This window comes from Strongylocentrotus purpuratus, unplaced genomic scaffold, assembly GCF_000002235.5.
Source record: "Strongylocentrotus purpuratus isolate Spur 01 unplaced genomic scaffold, Spur_5.0 spur5_scaffold_9, whole genome shotgun sequence".
NCBI lineage: Eukaryota > Metazoa > Echinodermata > Echinoidea > Camarodonta > Strongylocentrotidae > Strongylocentrotus > Strongylocentrotus purpuratus.
In genome coordinates this window covers 33379057-33398595 of record NW_022145615.1, presented here as the reverse complement: position 1 = coordinate 33398595, position 19539 = coordinate 33379057, and the positions used below count along the sequence as shown (strand labels likewise).

The 19539-nt window shown below is 36.1% G+C and overlaps 2 long non-coding RNA genes across 3 annotated transcripts; one reads left to right on the top strand and one right to left on the bottom strand.

Moving 5' to 3' along the window:
* The first annotated feature begins 5288 nt into the window (after nt 1–5288).
* LOC115920630 lies at nt 5289–6347 on the top strand. The gene is made up of 2 exons (XR_004062441.1): nt 5289–5704; nt 5877–6347. It is a non-coding gene; the product is annotated as an uncharacterized LOC115920630 (long non-coding RNA).
* LOC105445900 lies at nt 5980–18808 on the bottom strand. 2 transcript variants are annotated; one of them, XR_004062439.1, is made up of 6 exons: nt 18037–18808; nt 17350–17491; nt 11784–11976; nt 11042–11077; nt 7885–7962; nt 5980–7381 (listed from the first exon to the last, which is right to left on the bottom strand). It is a non-coding gene; the product is annotated as an uncharacterized LOC105445900 (long non-coding RNA). The 2 variants fall into 2 exon arrangements; XR_004062440.1 differs by lacking the exon at nt 11042–11077.
* Between the last annotated feature and the right edge of the window lie 731 nt (nt 18809–19539).

Here is a 19539-nt window from a genome sequence, read left to right as displayed (position 1 = left end):
TGACGGTGGTGGTGGTAGTGGTAGTGATGGTAATGGTGGTGGTGGTGATGGTGATGATGAAAGTGGTGATGCTGATGATGATAATGAAGGTGATAATAATGATCTCACTTTAGTGTATTCTAACAAACGAGATAGGTTTTTTATTTATACATTGCAACATCTAAGATACTTTGTGTAACGTATGGACTTCACTATCGTCATAAATCCATTACCATAATGTTAAGCACCTGTGAAAGAGTATTGTTTACAAGATATATCATTATTAATAAAACGTGACTGATATTGCCCTGCCCTTACATGTTGAAATTCTGTTAGAAGGACATGCTACACAATGAGATCAGAACATATGGGGTATATCATGTCATAAACAATGCCATACTGAAATCTTATAAAGGTATAAATTGTAACCTAAAGAGGTAAAATTAATGCTGACCTGGGACTTCATCAGCACAGCCAGAAGGGCGTGAATTCGAAGTAAAATGAGACATGCCTTCACGAGGGACGCAATATTATGTTCTGGAAGCAAGCAAAACAAAACATAAGTATGTGTGAAAGCATTCTTGTTTTTGTATAAATCTAATCTGCTGATTACTTTCAACGTATTCTAGACTTTTCCTTTTTTTATCATGAATAGAAAGAATTCATTGTTTTGTTGTCTTTGGGTTGTTTGGTTGTTTGTCTGTATGATTATTTTTCTTTAAATGTATTCACTTACTTATTTATTTATTCATTCATTGGTATATAAAATCTGACCAGCAGCACAGACTGAAGGGGTCAGTTTACAACTAGAATAATACAACATAATTATGCAAAGGGATGTTAGTGATTTTCATAAATATAGAATGTATAAGAGACATTAGTATGAACATAACGAAAAATACAATGACAACAAAACATACACTGCATCAGTATACCTACACACGTGATATCAAGGAGATAAGAAATGAGAGATAAAGGCACAGAGGGAGATCATTGAGGAAAGGGAGAGAGAGAGAGAGAGAGAGAGAGATATCAAAGGCGAAAAAGATATAGTTATAGGTATAGCATGTGGATATCAACTTTCAGTGGTATTCACCCTAAAACGAATTTCAAGTGCTAATACATAATTATGTTACACTGTACTTCATAATTAACTATTCATCGTCTATTGATGGTGATATTAAACCTTGCTGTCGCTTATAGCAACGGCGCTATCATAGACAGATATAAAGTCTGATACCCTTAGGACGATCACGGCTCAGTCGAGAGCGATGACCGGGCAATGGAGATCGATAAGGCAGTTCACGATGTCAAGCAGACGTTCTTATTTTTGTTGTTTTCTTTCCCGCGCTGGTCGATGTCGTGTGGTGTTTTTAATTTCTTGGCTGACGTGCCTGATCGCACGCGTTTGACCAGCGGGAAGAGATGGAGTGAAATGGGATGAAACGAGAGGGGAGAGAAAAAGAGAGAGAAGGAGCAAGCGAGAGAATATGATAACAGGAGAGAGGGAGAGGGAGAAAGAGAGAGAGAGAGAGAGAGAGAGAGAAAGAGAGAGAGAGCGAGAGAGAGAGAGAGAGGGAGAGAGAGAGAGAGAGAGAGAGAGAGAGAGAGAGAGAGTGGATGGAGGAGAAAGACAGTGAGGTTATATTTCGGTCAAGATGCAATCTTAGATGCTTGAGGACATCTTACGAGGAAAACTGCTGGAAGATTAGCATGCCGTATCCATACAATGCTCACCCTTTCACTCACCCTTTCACTCTCACTCCACCCACTATCACTCCACACACTCTCTCTCCCTCCCTCCCCCTCCCTCCCTACCTTCCTCCCTTCCTCCCTCCTTCCCTCTCTTCCCCCTCTCTCTCTCCCACACTCTCCCTCTCACTCATCCCCTTCTTCCTTTCTCTCCATCTATTTCTTTCATAGTCTACTTCTCCACCACCATCTATCTAGCTACCCACCCCCTTTTCTCTCTCCCTCCCCCCCCCTCTCTCTCTCTCTATCTCCCCCTTCCCTCCCCTCCCTCCTCTCTCTATTTCGTCACATTTCTCTTTATTTCTTCATAATTATAATGGAGGTCATCTATGAGTCATGCTCGTATTTTTCTGAAGTATGACCCTTTCACAATGACACGCTTTCCACTCCAGCGGTCAAGTTTTAGCCCCAGGTCCAGTCTAAGCAAGGTCATCTAGCGGTCAAACAATGGCCAGACAACAACATCTTACGTAGATGTCGACGCCATCTTGAGGAAAATGTTATTATTGTTTTCCCCATTCAAGAGTGTGGTAGCTCAATGAAGATAGGTCTTAAGGTATATGAGAATATATTTGTATCTTTTGTTATTTCCTGACCTCTTAAGCACGTGGATGGAATACCCATTATCAAGTTTTCACACCGAATTTATACATGCATCATTTTGCATGGAACACACTTTAGACAAAGCGCTAAAAATACAAACAACGACAACAACATAGATGATCAATTTTGTGGGGTTTTTTTACGGTCGATAATATGACTAGTTAAACCTGAAAGATACACGTTATATTCACAGATGTTACAAAAATAGGCCTACAAACTAAACTTCCTTTCAACTGAAGATAATATTTCAATGCTCAATCGTTATTTCATCAACACGATTATGCAATATATTTCATAGATGCAACGTTATGACAAGAAGAAAGGGGTCACGGAAATTTTATTATGTTTGAATTTATGAAGATGTATATTGTGTGAATGAATGATAAGCATGTTTACTTGTGGTCATTTTACCGGAATATTCAATCTCAGGCAATTTCTTCTTTCTTGTTATTAAACTGCAGAAAATTCAAAATGGCGACTGTCCTCTGTCGTCATCGTAGTCATTCAGGCAATCGTCCCCTCTAGGCCCCTACACTGATCCTGTGACCCAACATCAATATCTTTCATCATCATCATGTTCCTTTGTCTGGTGGTTCCACTGGTATTGACTCATGATCATGTGAGGAAACATTATGAACGAACTATTTTTAGAAATCATGTAGACTAAACAAAGACGTTTGTTATTCATTGGAGAAAGTATTAGAGGACAAAGCAGAGAAGGAAGTCGTAAATCTGAATTAAGCTCTCGTTCAATTGGACATCTAGGGCAGTTACTTTCGACTTAAAATTTATGCACACACTAAACTTTGATGATATTTAAGTATCTTAAAAAACTGCATTATACTCTGTTACTTATGTTTATCTAAATAGTATTTTCTTAAATCTTTAATCCACCATCATTACCGTATATACTTACGTTGACCCTAGCGTACTTAATATAGTTTTCAAAAGTTCTTATGGCGCTCCAAGGCTTGTTTACAAGGGGGGAGGGCGTTTCTTTTCTCTATCTTTATGACAAAAATTCGGGAATCATGAAAATCATTTTACGCTATTAAACAATTATTTAGAGGATGACGACAACTTCACCTACAACGACGAAATTAAAGAAGAGAATGAGGCCTCATTGAGGGGAGACTGCTGAGCGTGGTCGATGTTTACCAGATACGATCTCGAGGGTATCGAGTGAAAATGTCATCTATCGTCTGCACTTGTCACCTCTCCATCTCCTTTACCTTTTCACATCAACCTATAACCATGGTAACGGAACTTCATCCTTCAATATCCCGCTCCCACCTGTAAGGCCATTCGCGGTGCGGTGAGCGTTGTCGCCTCTCGCGGCCTACTTACATACGAACCCACTATGCGTGGGCGTATAGCTTTTCCTCCGCATGAAAATACGTTGTTTTGCACAGCACGAGTGTGGAATATACTGCAATACAAAATGTTCATGCTATTCTTAGATGTTGTAAAGGTTAATTAACAGCTGTAATACTCCATAATTTCTCATGCTATTGACTGAAATGCACACATTCTAAATTGATAAAGGATTGGCCTCATAAGGTATCATGAAAATTAATTAAGTTCAAGACTTCAAGGGAAAAATTATTTTCTGTGCATTCGACTTTGATTCACCGACACAGAATATACAAAGCAATATTGACAGGAGTAACAGTCCCAGATTTACAATGCATAATGGACATCATGATGAAATACTATTCATTCAAATGGGAGGCTTTTTGATGTTGAAAGACGGCAGGTGATTTTCTTTAATTTATAATATTTTACTCCTTTAAAAATTTGATTTGGAAGGAGGCGAATAACATTTGCAACTGCGCAGTTGTGAAATAAAAATACCCCTCGCATGCGACATTAGGTAAAACATAACAACGTAATAACTTTCACCATGGGGAGCATTTTAGCCCTTCAGCCAAGACTACCCTGGGGAGTTATTACTATGATGGTACATAAAGAAAACTATGCATACAATCATGTGACTAAAAAGCACGATGAGTGTCATACTTAATCATCCACTCACGTTGAACTTTTGACCGTCTATCACAAGGTTGGGTGTCTTGTCTTTTCTTCGGTTGAGTTGTATGGATTCATCCATTAACATGATGGTTGGGGAGAATTTATGAGAAATGTTTTTGAAGTACTTTTGTCTTCTTCTGTACATAGATATTTAGAAGATGTAAAATGTAATACGAAAGAGATGAGGAGAGAGGGGTGTGAGAGAAACTGTGTGTGAGAGAGAGAGAGAGAGAGATGGGGAGGGGGAGGCGTGGACAGAGACACACACATATACACACACACACACACCCACACACGCACACACACACACACACACACACACACACATACATACACGCCTATTATGTCCGAGGACCATGGTAAACTACCTTCTTTTGAGGACAGGTGTTATCTAGCTCTAATGGACATAATGGTGAAAAGACTCCCTAAAAAAGAGAATGCTTTAAAGGACGCTCACAACATTGAATGCGTTTTTTTAAGTTTAAACATTTATCATAGACCTATACATCAGAGGACATGATTCTTGTTTTGGTATACGTCTGAGGTGGCTTTCTCTAATGTTAAAATGTCATATTTCAGCATTCGACAGAGGTCAACCACGCACACTTATCAAGATTGCGTGAACTTACGAGGACATTGTATTGAATAGGTAACACAGCTCAAGTTTGCATAAATGTACGAGGACAACATGTGTTGCAAATGAAACACAGTCTTTGTTTGTATAAACTTATGAGGACATATAAACTTTATCTGTTTATTTTGCACAGGTATTTCACACAGATCAAGATTGCGTAAACTTATGAGGACATTGTATTGAATAGGTAACACAGCTCAAGTTTGCATAAATGTACGAGGACAACATGTGTTGCAAATGAAACACAGTCTTTGTTTGTATAAACTTATGAGGACATATAAAATTTATCTGTTTATTTTGCACAGGTATTTCACACAGATCAAGATTGCGTAAACTTACGAGGACATTGTATAGAATAGGTAACACAGCTCAAGTTTACATAAATGTACGAGGACAACATGCGTTACAAATGTAACACAGTCTTTGTTTGTATAAACTTATGAGGACATATCAACACAGATAAAGTTTCTGTAAACTTATGAGGACATCACACAAATCAAGTTTGCAGCAACACACGAGGACTTATTGCACAGGTATTTCACACATACCAAGTTTGCGCAATCTTATGAGGACATTGTATTGAATAGGTAACACAGCTCAAGTTTGCATAAATGTACGAGGACAACATGTGTTGCAAATGAAACACAGTCTTTGTTTGTATAAACTTATGAGGACATATAAACTTTATCTGTTTATTTTGCACAGGTATTTCACACAGATCAAGATTGCGTAAACTTATGAGGACATTGTATTGAATAGGTAACACAGCTCAAGTTTGCATAAATGTACGAGGACAACATGTGTTGGAAATGAAACACAGTCTTTGTTTGTATAAACTTATGAGGACATATAAACTTTATCTGTTTATTTTGCACAGGTATTTATCTCTTTTAGCGATCATGAGGAGTTTATCTCAACAAGGTTCCACTTTACATCATTCAGATACAAGCAAATTTAAACACTTCAAGTACACATGTAGATCATTTTCAAAGATTTGTTTTTAATAAAACTCAACACTGACAACAGGAACTTGACATACATGCAGTTAGTCATTCATAATGCATAAATAACTTTTCTCTTACACGTACAAAATCTCAGAAATCACCTCTTCATTTTTCTTAAATGATAATCTACACAAAGTCTGATCATTGTGATCATTTATCGATCATTAAACACAGAATTTTCAAAATGAATATAATCACTAAGATTGTAAAAAATCCTTAAATTAGCAGCATGTTTCTGCATTTGTTAATGTGATATTGAAAGATTTGGTTGTGGTCGATTGTGCAGACATTCAGTAATAAAAAGAAACGTCAATTTTAAGCATTTTCTGGAGGTAACCCCCCCCCCCCACACACACACATTTGCTTCGTATGACCATGATTACATGGTATTTTGCCATAAGGTTTTTTTTTTTTTTTTACTTTTTTTTTTAACTTTAACAAAATATTTTCCTTCTCCAGTTTTAGGACATGGACCTGTGACAAATAAACCCTTTTCAAAGGGAGATTTCCTCCTGGAATATCGTGGAAATATGGAATATTTATTTTGATCTCTTACACATAACTTGGGATAGAAATCAAATAGGTCAGGAAAAAATATTAATTTCAAGTAATGCACAGTACAGCTATAAAATGTGGATGGAGTATTCTGCACATGTGCACACTTTCCACCTTTATACACTTTGCTTATAAAAGAAATGCTGACACACACGCATATTCTCTTTGTTATAATACATTGCAGTCCATGCTGTACGATGCAGATTGAATGTCAATCACATCCATATTTCTTATAAAGGAATGTTTATGTTTGTTTTATTTCAGCAATGAATTTATTGTATCGTTTTTTTTCTTCTCAAGTGCAATTTCCGATTGTGTGTAGAAAGTTTGTTCATGGTTTGACAATTCAACAGCAGTTATACAAATTACCATTCTTGCAGCTATAACTTTTATCAAGGTGATCCATATTAATTACAAACCTTTTTGCTTTGTATTATCTGACATTTATATAAATTATTTGAATGTTTGCATAGTATACAATTGAATTATTATCATTTTATTCATTTATTTGTTTTTGCTTGTGATTGAATCAAACCTCATGATTTGCATGGAGTGCAATAAATCATATTTATATACATACATGTGTGTGTGTACACTTTTCTTCATTGAGGTAAGATGGATTCAATAGGATTTTAGTTTGTTTTGTTTAATAATGTTATAAACCCTGTATTTAATCTTAGTCCAGGGTAGTGTTGCAAGTTCAGGATACTTATTTCTACATTCCTCACATTCTTCTTTCCCTGGAATTCGGAATGTCCTGTAATTTCTTTTGAAAATGTGTCTACAGCATGGTGTTGTGCTGCTGTCCAGGTAATGCGTTCCGCTGTAAATGAAAAGAGATTTTATAGGAGAGTGAAAAGAAAGCATGTGCATATTTGATAACCTAAGGACAACTTCATGTGATGCAAAAAGTCATCTAAATCAAGAAATTTTCACAATTCCTTCTAAAGTACATTGTCACATATCAAACATGTACATGCAATTAACCCTAATCCCATTGGGATATTTCGATCACTTCAGTCCATGGGGGGGGGGGGGGGTTATTGGGTCCCCCCTTCTGATCTCGGCCGTTGATCGCGCAATCGCGCCGAAATTCGGCATGCACATAGCTTGTGATGTTAACTCTTAGATTGCGTAGTTACATTATATTCTACTTGCATGCAGATTTTTGCAGTGATCGTGCAACCAGTAGCCAAGATCTGAAGATGGGGGGGGGGGGGGGGGGGGAGTTAAATCAACCTCTGGCAAAAGAAGACCCCCAAAACCCGGCTAAATTAGGGTTTAAATAGGACTACAAGCAAAGTTTGAACTACATGCTATTATTACCTTTTGACCTTTTTGCAACAGGATGGCTACTTTTTGGCTCCATAGACCCAGGAGGTCCATCCCTCTCATTTGAGAGCTCTGGAGAGAGAGAGAGAGAGAGAGAGAACAACATTATTTTCTGGATTAACTAGATGAATCCTCGACCGCACGCAGTCGGAATTTATGCCTCCGCCATCACGTGATCAGAATTATCTTTCCCATTTATATCACGCAATCAGAAATAAATATTTAACTGAATAAGATTAACACATGACTTCCTTTATACTGCATACTAATAATAGCAAGAACATGAATTGAACATTCATGTTTTCAATGACATATGTGACCGATGGCCTCATAAATCTAAAATCTAATCAGACCCTTGTCCTTCCCATATCCTCGCATGATAAAAGTTATTTGTCAAACAAATTATGAGCTATTGCGAGAAAAGGCCATTTCCGTGTATAAAATGACCTATGTGACCTTTGACCTCATGGCCTATGGATAATTGTACTTCCCATCTGCATAAAGGACCAAGGTTTCAAGTTGATAAGCTAAACCATGGTCTGTTTTCCTGTATTCAATGACCCCTGTGACCTTTTACCTAATAGATCCATAAATCTTATCAGATCATTATCCCTCCTATATGAATACATGACCAATGTTTCAAGTTCATACGTTAAACGTATTATAAGTTTTAGCGAGAACAGACTATTTTCATGTATAAAATGACCGCTGTGACCTTTGACCTTATGACTCCAAAATTTGCTTGCATCAGTGTGCTTTTCATTTGCACACACGACCAAGGTTTCAAGCTGATATGTCAAACTGCTCTTAAGTTATCCCTAGAAAAAGCCATTTTTATGTATTTCATGACTTCTATGACCTTTGACCTTTGACCTCATGACCCTAAAAATTTGCATGGATCATTGGGCTTCCCATCTGCATACATGACCAAGGTTTAAAGTTGATATGTGGAATCGTTCTTGAATTATCACAAGACAAGTGCATTTTCATGTATTCAATGACCTCTGTGACCTTTGACCTTTGACCTCATGACTCCAAAATCTAATCAGATCATTGTCCCTTCCATAAGCATACATGACAAAAGTTTCAAGTTGATACCTTTATTGGTTCTAAAGTTATCGCGAGAACGAAAACGGGACGGACGGACAACCCGAAAACATAATGCCTCCGGCACCACCTTCGGTGGGCGGAGGCATACAAATATACCAAAGTAAAGATGATTATAATACCCCATCCTCCATGTGTGTACTGAATCTCCTGACCATTGCTCAATATGAGGAAGTAATTTGATCTGCAATATTTCTATTTGATTTATTGCCATGTGCTGTAACCATGGCATCATAGTTTCTGGCACATGAAAACAGGGCGTTTTACATTCACAAGACCTATATGTGTGTGAAATATTAAAAGCATCTCTAAAAAACAAGAAGTGCTTTGATCAGCAAAATTTTAAACAGATGGACCAACGGACCAAGTGGCCGACCTATACAACTTTTGTTTTGCGGTGGTGTTAAAATAAAAAAAAATCACATAATATAAACTAGCAAAAGCAGAACGCACCTAGCAGTCTGGCTTGCATCATGCAATGCATTGCAGCATTCTTTGTGACATGGGAATATCAGATAATTTTTAAATATCCCTTTCAATCTCCCTATAATTTTCATTGAATTTACATAAAAATGGCACACTATGTCTCGTTCTGCTATTCAGAGAGAAAGAAATTGTGTTTTTAATGCAGTATAGGGCTTGATTGAACAGCTTTGTGAGGACATTAATCTGTGAATGTAACATAACTTGTTTCCATAAATGTGTCAGGACAATTGCAGTGCAAAAAAGTTCTTGTTTGGACTAATATTACATGAGACATAAAACTAATATGCATAAATGTCTGAGGACATTACACGGAAATGTAACACGGAACTTGTTTCCATAAAGGAATAAAGACATCGTGCAACAAATTCTGGCACAGAAATATGTAACGACTTTGTATATAAATGTGGACATTCCATTGTCCAATTTATAACTTCTCTTTCATTCTTCTTTTCTGTCTCAATTGTATTATTTTCTTTTTTGCACTCCTTTCAATAGCCAATTAGAAATCGTGTATCCTCTCCCAGAAACTAAGTGGACTATTTGTCCATGTACTTCATTGTAGTATTGCAAATTATGCACATTATCAAGTTTCTAATACATTTTCTCTGCTTTTAACTTTTTTAAAGTTGAAATAGGAGATTCAGGATAGTATGGTCTTTTCCTTTTCCAGACTGGGCTACAATACATGAGAGAAAGACATGAAACATTTCATCATTGCAATCTTTTTTTGTTTACCCCTTTTCTTTCCATTTATTTTCTTGTATTTTTAAAACTTTCCTTTTCTTTTCTTTTCCCTTTTTATATTTCAACTTGTCCCCATTTTAGTTCCTTTTCTTTTCTATTCTGCCCGAATACGCAAGTGCAAATAAGGCATCTACAGGTATCATAAACATTGTAACAATTCGGTAGTAACACTTGCTTGCATAAATCTGTTAGATTACACTGCAATGCAACAATGAACTTGTTTCCATAAGTGTTTGAGAACATTACATGTACACTGCATATTTGACATAGAAATTGTTCACATATTCAGGAGAGGACATGCATGTTTTAATACTAAGCAATTTCAACACACTAATTGAGGATCTCTATACTTACCGAAGATGGTATGTTCTTTTCCTTTTCCAGACTGGGCTACAATACATGAGAGAAAGACATGAAACATTTCATCATTGTCATATTTTTTTTTTTTTACCCCTTTTCTTTCCATTTATTTTCTTGTATTTTTAAAACTTTCTTTTTCTTTCCTTTTCCCTTTTTATATTTCACTTTGTCCGCATTTTCGTTTCTTTTCTTTTCTGTTCTGCCCGAATACGAGAAGGCAAATAAGGCATCTACAGGTATCATAAACATTGTAACAATTCGGTAGTAACACTTGTTTGCATAAATCTGTTAGATTACACTGCAATGCAACAATGAACTTATTTCCATAAGTGTTTGAGAACATTACATGTACACTGATTATTTGACATAGAAATTGTTCACATATTCAAGAGAGGACATGCATGTTTTAATACTAAGCAATTTCAACACACTAATTGAGGATCTCTATACTTACCGAAGATGGTATGTTCTTTTCCTTTTCCAGACTGGGCTACAATACATGAGAGAAAGACATGAAACATTTCATCATTGCCATATTTTTTGTTTACCCCTTTTCTTTCCATTTATTTTCTTGTATTTTTAAAACTTTTTTTTCTTTTTTTCCCCCTTTTTATATTTCACCTTGTCCCCATTTTTATTCCTTTTCTTTTATGTTCTGGCCGAATACGGAAGTGCAAATAAGGCATCTACAGGTATGGTATTATACATGTATGTATCATAAACATAGTAACGACTCCATAGTAAAGATGATTATTACGCTCACCATTGCCATCAATTTTTTTTTTGAGGGGGGGGGGGACCAATTTGAGGATAAAAGGTATCAGAACCATGTTTGGCAAACATTTTTTTGTCCTTCTTTTATTTTCTTACCTAACAAGGCACTTCAAATTACTTTTTAATTTGAAAACAATTAATAAATCATCATTAACAGAAAATTTTCCTGAAAGTTTTTGTTTTTTCTGAGGGTTTATTCTGAAATGTGGATCTGTCTTTCAATGTGAGGTCTAATTATATAGCAAAATTTAGTCATTTACAAAAATTGAGGTACACTTCTTTCTTTTATCACATTATAATTATCTTGAATGTCAAAGGTCTAATAGCATTAGGTTACTTCATAAGCAAGCTTCCCATTAAGATTCACCTTTTACCAAGTGCATACATTAGAATATCAGCAAACAAGAACATGTTCCATTTACCTGCCGCCAAGGTAAATTCTTTACTCCATAGTCGTATGTTAGTTCCACACCTTCTTTAAGGTCCACCAAAGCAAACAAGCACAAATGTGGGGAGTTATTATCAAATGCAACCTTTTTCATGATGCTATTTGGATGCACATGATCATCGTTGACCCACCTAGCGAGGCAAGAATTGCTATCTGATGCATCAATCCTGGAGAGAATGAACAAACCAAGAATAAGATCTATAGTACACAGTACTGGAAGTTCTCAACTCACTTAGGCCAAGAAAAAAAAATTGTTTGGTCGCCCAAGAATGTCATTTTTGAAAAATAGTGTCGGTCGGTCGGGCATTTTTTTAATTTTTGTTTTATTTATTTTTAGTTTTGACATCTTATATGAAAAATTGGACCAAAATCTCTGGCCTCTAACTCGCCAGGACCCTAGAAATCCCCCCAAATTAAATTATTCACCAGAAACAGATGGCTATTGCTGTCTGTTGGAAAATAATTACTGAGGGGCAAAGAAATTCCAATAGACTATTTTTAATGACTCTTTGAAAAACATATTTCATATGTATTTTTGGCCATGTGTTTTGAACTCACCACCCCAAAATGTTGGGTTTTTTTACGCTTTTTCACATTTCATTGTCTATAAATGTTAATATCTTTCCTAAAAAATAGGGTAATAGTCTTGAATTTGGTAGCATTCTAAAGCTAATTAACAGAACTATCACATCTGCAAATATAAACTCGTTCGCGCGTAAAATAACGACGCTACGTAAGATAGAATGACACATGGCAAAGTCGGTTGGGGGGGGGGGGGGGAGCGGTACACAGTATATCTATGGGAGCGACATGCGAAACAGTTTAACGTAAATAACTTTGGCAAACATGGGGCTATTCAATTGATTTTGGTCTCATATTGAAGGTAATGATGCCTGCTACATTATGTATACACTTATTATTGATAAGTATTATTTTTCTTGAATTATGTGATAAAAATGTCACATTCCACCATACTAACACACACAAACTCTATGGAGACAATGCATTTTAAGGGTTTTTCGCTTTAAACGTTCATAATTTCGGTATACATGGGGCTAGACCTATGGTTTTGGTCTTGAATTAAAGGTAATTAAGTGTGCTTTTATTTGCTTATGTTTATTATTTTTATTTTGTTAGTAATCACTTTTTTGTAAATTTAACCTCCAAATTGACAATTTTGTGTGCTGAGAATTTGCGTATATTTGCATATTAATATTTCTATTATAGAATAGAGATACCCCATACAATTCGATATCATCTGAAAGGGAATTTCCTGAACAATTCAAATATGATGAGAAACTAACAGTCAGGGTAAAGGAATTGCAGATCTAGATATATTTTGAAATGTATTTTTGGAATCATCACACTTCAAATATTTTCAATCATAACATTTTACAACTCCACCCTATCCCATTTTCAATGGCATTTTTGAAATCCTCAGGGTATTTCCTTTCATAAAATGTATACTTTTGCAGGGAAAGAGTTAATATTTTTAAAGTTATTGGCATTTTTATGCTGAAAGGTGCGTGACTGTCAGCTTTAATTTTGGGGGATGGTAACACAAAAGGAGGCGAGTTCAAAACGCATGGCCATTTATGAATTTCTATGTGAATGAAAAGTTTTAAAACAAATAAAAAAAATATAAATAATCAGGTCGGGCTAATTTCAAAGAATTGGTCGGTGGAGGGCAACCAAACAATAGATGACCTTTGACCTCAACATCTTTATCACTTCATGTCTGGTATTACCTGAGGATCATTTGTTCGAAGTGTGAACGAAATTGATCAACAAGTAGAAAAACAAGAGCGAGTTGAACAAAACCAACAGACAGGAAAAGTGATTACTACTTTTTTTTTTTCAACATGGAATAACAAAATTTTTGGCTTGGGGTCCAACCAAAATCCAAAATGGCCGCCACTTTGCCCCCAGATCACACTTTCAGCTATAACTTTGTGATTTGTACGTCTTTTTGTTTGGATTTGGTGTCTTACCCTATGTTTGTAATCTGTAAGTGCATTAAAAAGTGGTAAAATCTATCAGGTACATGTCTAGTGCTAGCATCCGTTATGAACAATGGATTGGGCTAATTTGCATAAATAAGCATATTTATCGAAAAGATATCCTCAATTTCTCTAGCATTGCTGAAGACAAAATTTGGCTTTCTACTGGATAAATGACAGGTTTCCGACAAGCTCACTGGTACAATCTTCCCCTAAAATGCCCTGGATATATTCAGTCCAATGTGGTCGTTGCCATATTTCATATCCAATACGAGCACGCATAGGTGGTCCACTCGGAAAGTTTCATCCCCATTGTCGTTCAAGAAGAACACTTTTTTCCTGATCAAGTTTCTGTAAACTTACGAGCATTGATATATAGGAAACACAAATCAAGTTTGCAGCAACATATGAGGACTTTATATTGCAAAGGTATTTCACACAGATCAAGATTGCGCAAAGTTATGAGGACATTGTATTGAATAGGTAACACAGCTCAAATTTCCATAAATGGTCATTTTCAAACATAAGTGGACATTTTTTTTAATTGTCAATTGGCCGTATTTCAAAACTTATGATATTTTTGGGCAATTTTCTTTCACGTACCATGTGAATACAATATGAATTTTCATTTTTCACAAAATTTTTGGATGTCCGCCTTCTCCTTATAGGAGAAATGAAAACTGCACAAAAAATTGTACATGTGGGACTGGGCTTCACAAAATGTTAGAAAATTCTATATTTCTCCTCTCTTGCATTATTTCATCAATCAAATTTGGACCAGATAGTAAGAAATGGTTAATATCTTTCAATTTGAGGTGCTATCACTGTTGCCTATTGATGAGAAAGTATCAAAAATTTAAGTTAAAGTGGACATGTCGCGTCTCTCACGATTTGGATGTCGCGTCTCTCACAGTATTTAGGGGAGAATCATTTATCACTGAGACGAGATGATTTATTACGACTATATATTTTAGAAAGGTACACTACTAGTACACAAGTACCAGCAGTCATGGAAGTGTCGGAGGTTTAGTTGGGCACGAATAAAATTATCACTGATAGCAGTCCAAAATTTGTCGTGTCTCTCACGCCCCTTTTTGTACGGTAGTCGTAATTTTTCTAAGAAATACAGAATTTAACTCAAACTGGTAGTAGAATGAGACCATCCTACAATTTACCAAATATGATAGGTATGATCCACTATTCATTTCCAAGTGGAATGATACAGGCCCTTTTGTCTCTCAAAATGTCGCGTCTCACACGTTTGAAAATGACCAAATGTACGAGGACAACATACGTTGCAAATGTAACACAGTCTTTGTTTAAACTTAATTATGAGGACATATTAACACAGGTAAAGTTTCTGTAAACTTATGAGGACATTACATGTACACATAGTGGCCCGAATTCACAAAGCAAGGTTTAGCTCAGACCAAGGTTTAAGTTTAAACCTCCTTTTGTTTCGCCAAACCTCCTTTTGTTATTTACAAACCAGGTTTATAAATAACAAAAGGAGGTTTGGCGAAACAAAAGGAGGTTTAAACTTAAACCTTGGTCTGAGCTAAACCTTGCTTTGTGAATTCGGGCCATCAGGTTTGCAGCAACACACGAGGACTTATTGCACAGTTATTTCACACTTATCAAGTTTGCGCAAACTTATGAGGACATGGTATTTGTGTAAATGTACGAAGAAAATGCCATGCAAAAGTAGCACAGTCCAGGGGTTTATAAAACATGCAATTAAACTTACGATAAATATTAATCGCAAGTCTATGGCAAATTATGTACCATATCGAGATACGATTTATTGCAAAATTAATCGTATCTCTCTATGTTACAGGCTGCAGATTTGCAAAGTCCCCATGAGTTGCTGCAAACTTGATTTGTGTTTCTTGCAACGTATATTCACTTTTCTAACAAGTTTGCACAATCCTCCATTTCTCTAGCATTGCTGAAACCAAAATTTGGCTTTCTACTTGATAAATTATAGGTTTCTTTCAAGGTCATGCACTGGTACGATCTTCCCCTAAAATGCCCTGGATATATTCAGTCCCATGTGGTCGCTACAATATTTCATATCCAGTACGAGCACGCGTATACATGTCAGTGTTGTAGTCAAGGCCCAAACTCTCAAGGCCAAGGCATGACCCCCTCAAGGCAAGGCCAAGGCCAAGGCCTGAAACCCCAAGACCAAGTTCAAGGCAAAGGCATTGAAAAAACAGGCCTTAAGGCCAAGCATCAAGGCACCACAACACTGATACATGTAGGTCATGTCATCCCCATGGTCATTCATGTAGAACACTGTTGCAAGGACTATATGGAGGAAACAGTGGTAGAAGGAAAGACTGGAAATCTTGTAGGATGCCAGAGAAGCTGAGAATAGAATATTTCACTCTCCTGAACCTGTATCTTCCAAACTCAACAACCACTCGATTTTATTATGGATGAGAGAGGGGAACTAAAAGATGATATAATTGTGTTCTTCTTGAATGACAATGGGGATGAAACTTTCCAAGTAGACCACCTATGCGTGCTCGTACTGGATAAGAAATATGGCAGCGACCACATGGGACATTGTTATTATTATAAAAATTATAAATATTCTAGTTTCAGCTTCTCTGGCATCCTACAATATCTCCAGTCTTTCCTCCTACCACTTTTTCCTCCATATAGTCCTTGCAACATTATTCTACATGAATGACCATGGGGATGAAGCTCTACAAGTGGACCACCTAATGTGGGCTGGTACTGGATATGAAATATGGCAGCAACAACATTGGACTGATGACATTCATGTTACTAGAGGAAGATTGTACTAGTTATGCCCGAAAATCTAGTTTGGGGGTAAATCGGTAGCCATTTTCTATTTTCAGAGCTACAAACCTAAAAGCTTTTACGTTTGATGGGGCGGTACCAATTGAAAAGATGCCAGTGAATGATTCTAAATAGAATGTATTTCAATATTTCAATATTCACTGGCATTTCGTGCTTGTGACTCGGATATGCAAGGTGCTCTAAATTTTTGGCTGTAATTCACAAAGGCACACCGCTCAATCTTGAGAAATTCTTGCGTCTTGCTTTCTTAATGTTAATACCAGCTAATAATAAAGAGTTATGAGAAGACGGGTGGATGGATAATGGTATTGTTGTGTTCAGATAGTAATCAACATCTAAATATTTGATACCCCCTAATTAAATGCAAAAGACAAAAATTCCGCTTTTTGGTTGGCAGGTATGGAGTTTGGCCCGGCGTACATTTTTGTCAGACCCTAAGCCAAAATATTTTGTCATTTCATGCTGTTGCAAAAAGAAAATCAAGAATCATCCATTTATAGCCCACTCCTATTACTAGGTCTCTGCCAGAACATCGTTCAGGCGAGACAAAAACTGCATTAACAGACACTTTCATGATTTTGCTGATATTTTTAAAACATAATATAATAATATTTCATAATATGCTTTATGTAGTCTTCGACTACATGTATAAAGCATGCAAATGTTAGTCAGCATAAACTGAAGAAACAGGATTTTAAAATCACTCACCGATACTCGGTACTTTTATGCGAGAAGTGGAAAACATAATCCGCATTCTCATCATCCTGATCATCAGCAATGGACAATATTCCACGATATTCCAGGAGGAAATCTCCCTTTAAAAAGGGTTTATTTGTCACAAGTCCATGTCCTAAAAGTGGAGAAGGAAAATATTTTGTTAAAGTTAAAAAAAAAGTAAAACAAAAAAAACCTTATGGCAGAGTACCATGTAATCATGGTCATACAAAGCAAAGGTGTGTGTGTGTGGGGGGGGGGGGGGTTACCTCCAGAAAATGCTTAAAATTGACGTTTCTTTTTATTACTGAATGTCCGCACAATCGACCACAAGTGTGGACCAAATCTTTCAATATCACATTAACAAATGCAGAAACATGCTGCTAATTTAAGGATTTTTTACAATCTTAGTGATTATATTCATTTTGAAAATTCTGTGTTTAATGATCGATAAATGATCACAATGATCAAACTTTGTGTAGATTTTTTTCTTCTCTCTTTCTGCTTGTACAATGCTGCTATCTGTGAACCATATTTTTCAGAGCCTTGAATCAAAAGGTATTGAACCAAAATACAAAAAGTCTTCCTAAAGGTTTAACTAGCCTTGATCTCATGACTTGCACATCAAAGGACTAGTTCAATACAGCCACTACTAAACTGCATAATCTATGTGTACAGTACCTATGTCATCGTTGATAATTTTTTTTTAAATCCCTCCTGATCTTCTCCAAGGCCGCACCACCTCTCCGCTATATGGTAGGGTGAGATGCGGCGGTTACGTCTCTGACTCTGTCAAAAGAGGATCATGAAATGCTCTACATGAACATCTAGTTATACAGTGTATGTCAACTGTAAAGTAACATATCATATGTCACTCCCCCCCTTTTTTTTTCCTCTTTAACTTAGAATTAATAAAGAACTCCAGGCCCAAATAACTGGATTCATAAAAAGGAAAAAAAAATATTCCCTACAAAATGTTACAAAAATCATGAAAAGATGGAAGTTATGATTCGGAAAACACTTCTTGACCAGTCAATATGAATATTCATTTGAGTGAAGTGATGATGTCATCAGGTCACACAAATCATAAAGATGAAATCAAGAAAAATAAAATTTTTGGCAAATGTAGTTGAAAATATAACCCTGAAATATGTCATAGTAGACATAATTTCCCATTTTGGGAGATCTATAGAGAGAAAACAGATTTACTTTATTTTGCATGAAAATGAGATTTTTCTCATTTGAGTGAGATTTTTCTCATTTTCTGTAATCGAATCGTGTAGGAAATTGTGATGGTATAACATCATCTCTTCACTAAAATGAATATTCATACAGTGCCAGTCACAATTTTTCTTCTACCTGTTAATCCATGGAGGGACAGAGCCTTTAGGAAATAAAAAAATAATCTTCAATCAATATTTAAATTGGCAACATGTATTTTTTTCCCCTCTATTAAATGATAAAAAATAAATGAATTTAGATATAATAGCATCAAAAAGAGATTTTTTTGTGAAAAAAATTGGAACAAAAACGGCCAATGCTAACGCAGAAGTAGTGATTTATAAATTTTCTTTGCAAATTACCAATTTAAGGATCGCAGTGATTTGCTACATTCAAACTGCCCTTACTCAGGAACGCAAAATCACATTGCACTGGAAAGAGGCTCAAAATACTCAGTGTATTTTTCTCTAATTATGTTGCTAAACGCTCAGCTTTCTGGAATGTGGAGATACTGCCAACAAGGTGACACTGCATGTACCTCTATGGGTTAAACCTGCAAAAGGCTTTATCACAACAGAATCACAGTAGGATCACTAAACCATATCTATTGAATTCAGCCCTTGCAGGTTAGGTATATAGAAGAATAATTGTGACTTATTGTTTTCTAAAAATATGGGAAACTAAAAAAAAATCATAAGTACCTTATTTCTTATCACATTTTCATTACTTTTTTACCCTGGAATATTTTTCTGGAACATTTTTATAAAATTCAGTTATTTTTTGGTCTGGAGTTCATTTTTAAAGAGTTCTTTCAAATGTCTGATTTATTCCAGCTGCCGGGGAGGGGGGGGGGGGTGGTTAAATTTTATGTACTGGGGCTATTTTTCCCCTGTTCACTGCAAATTAAATTCTTAAAACTATGCCCATCCATGTGTAAAAAGCTGTCACAAAATATAGATTTGG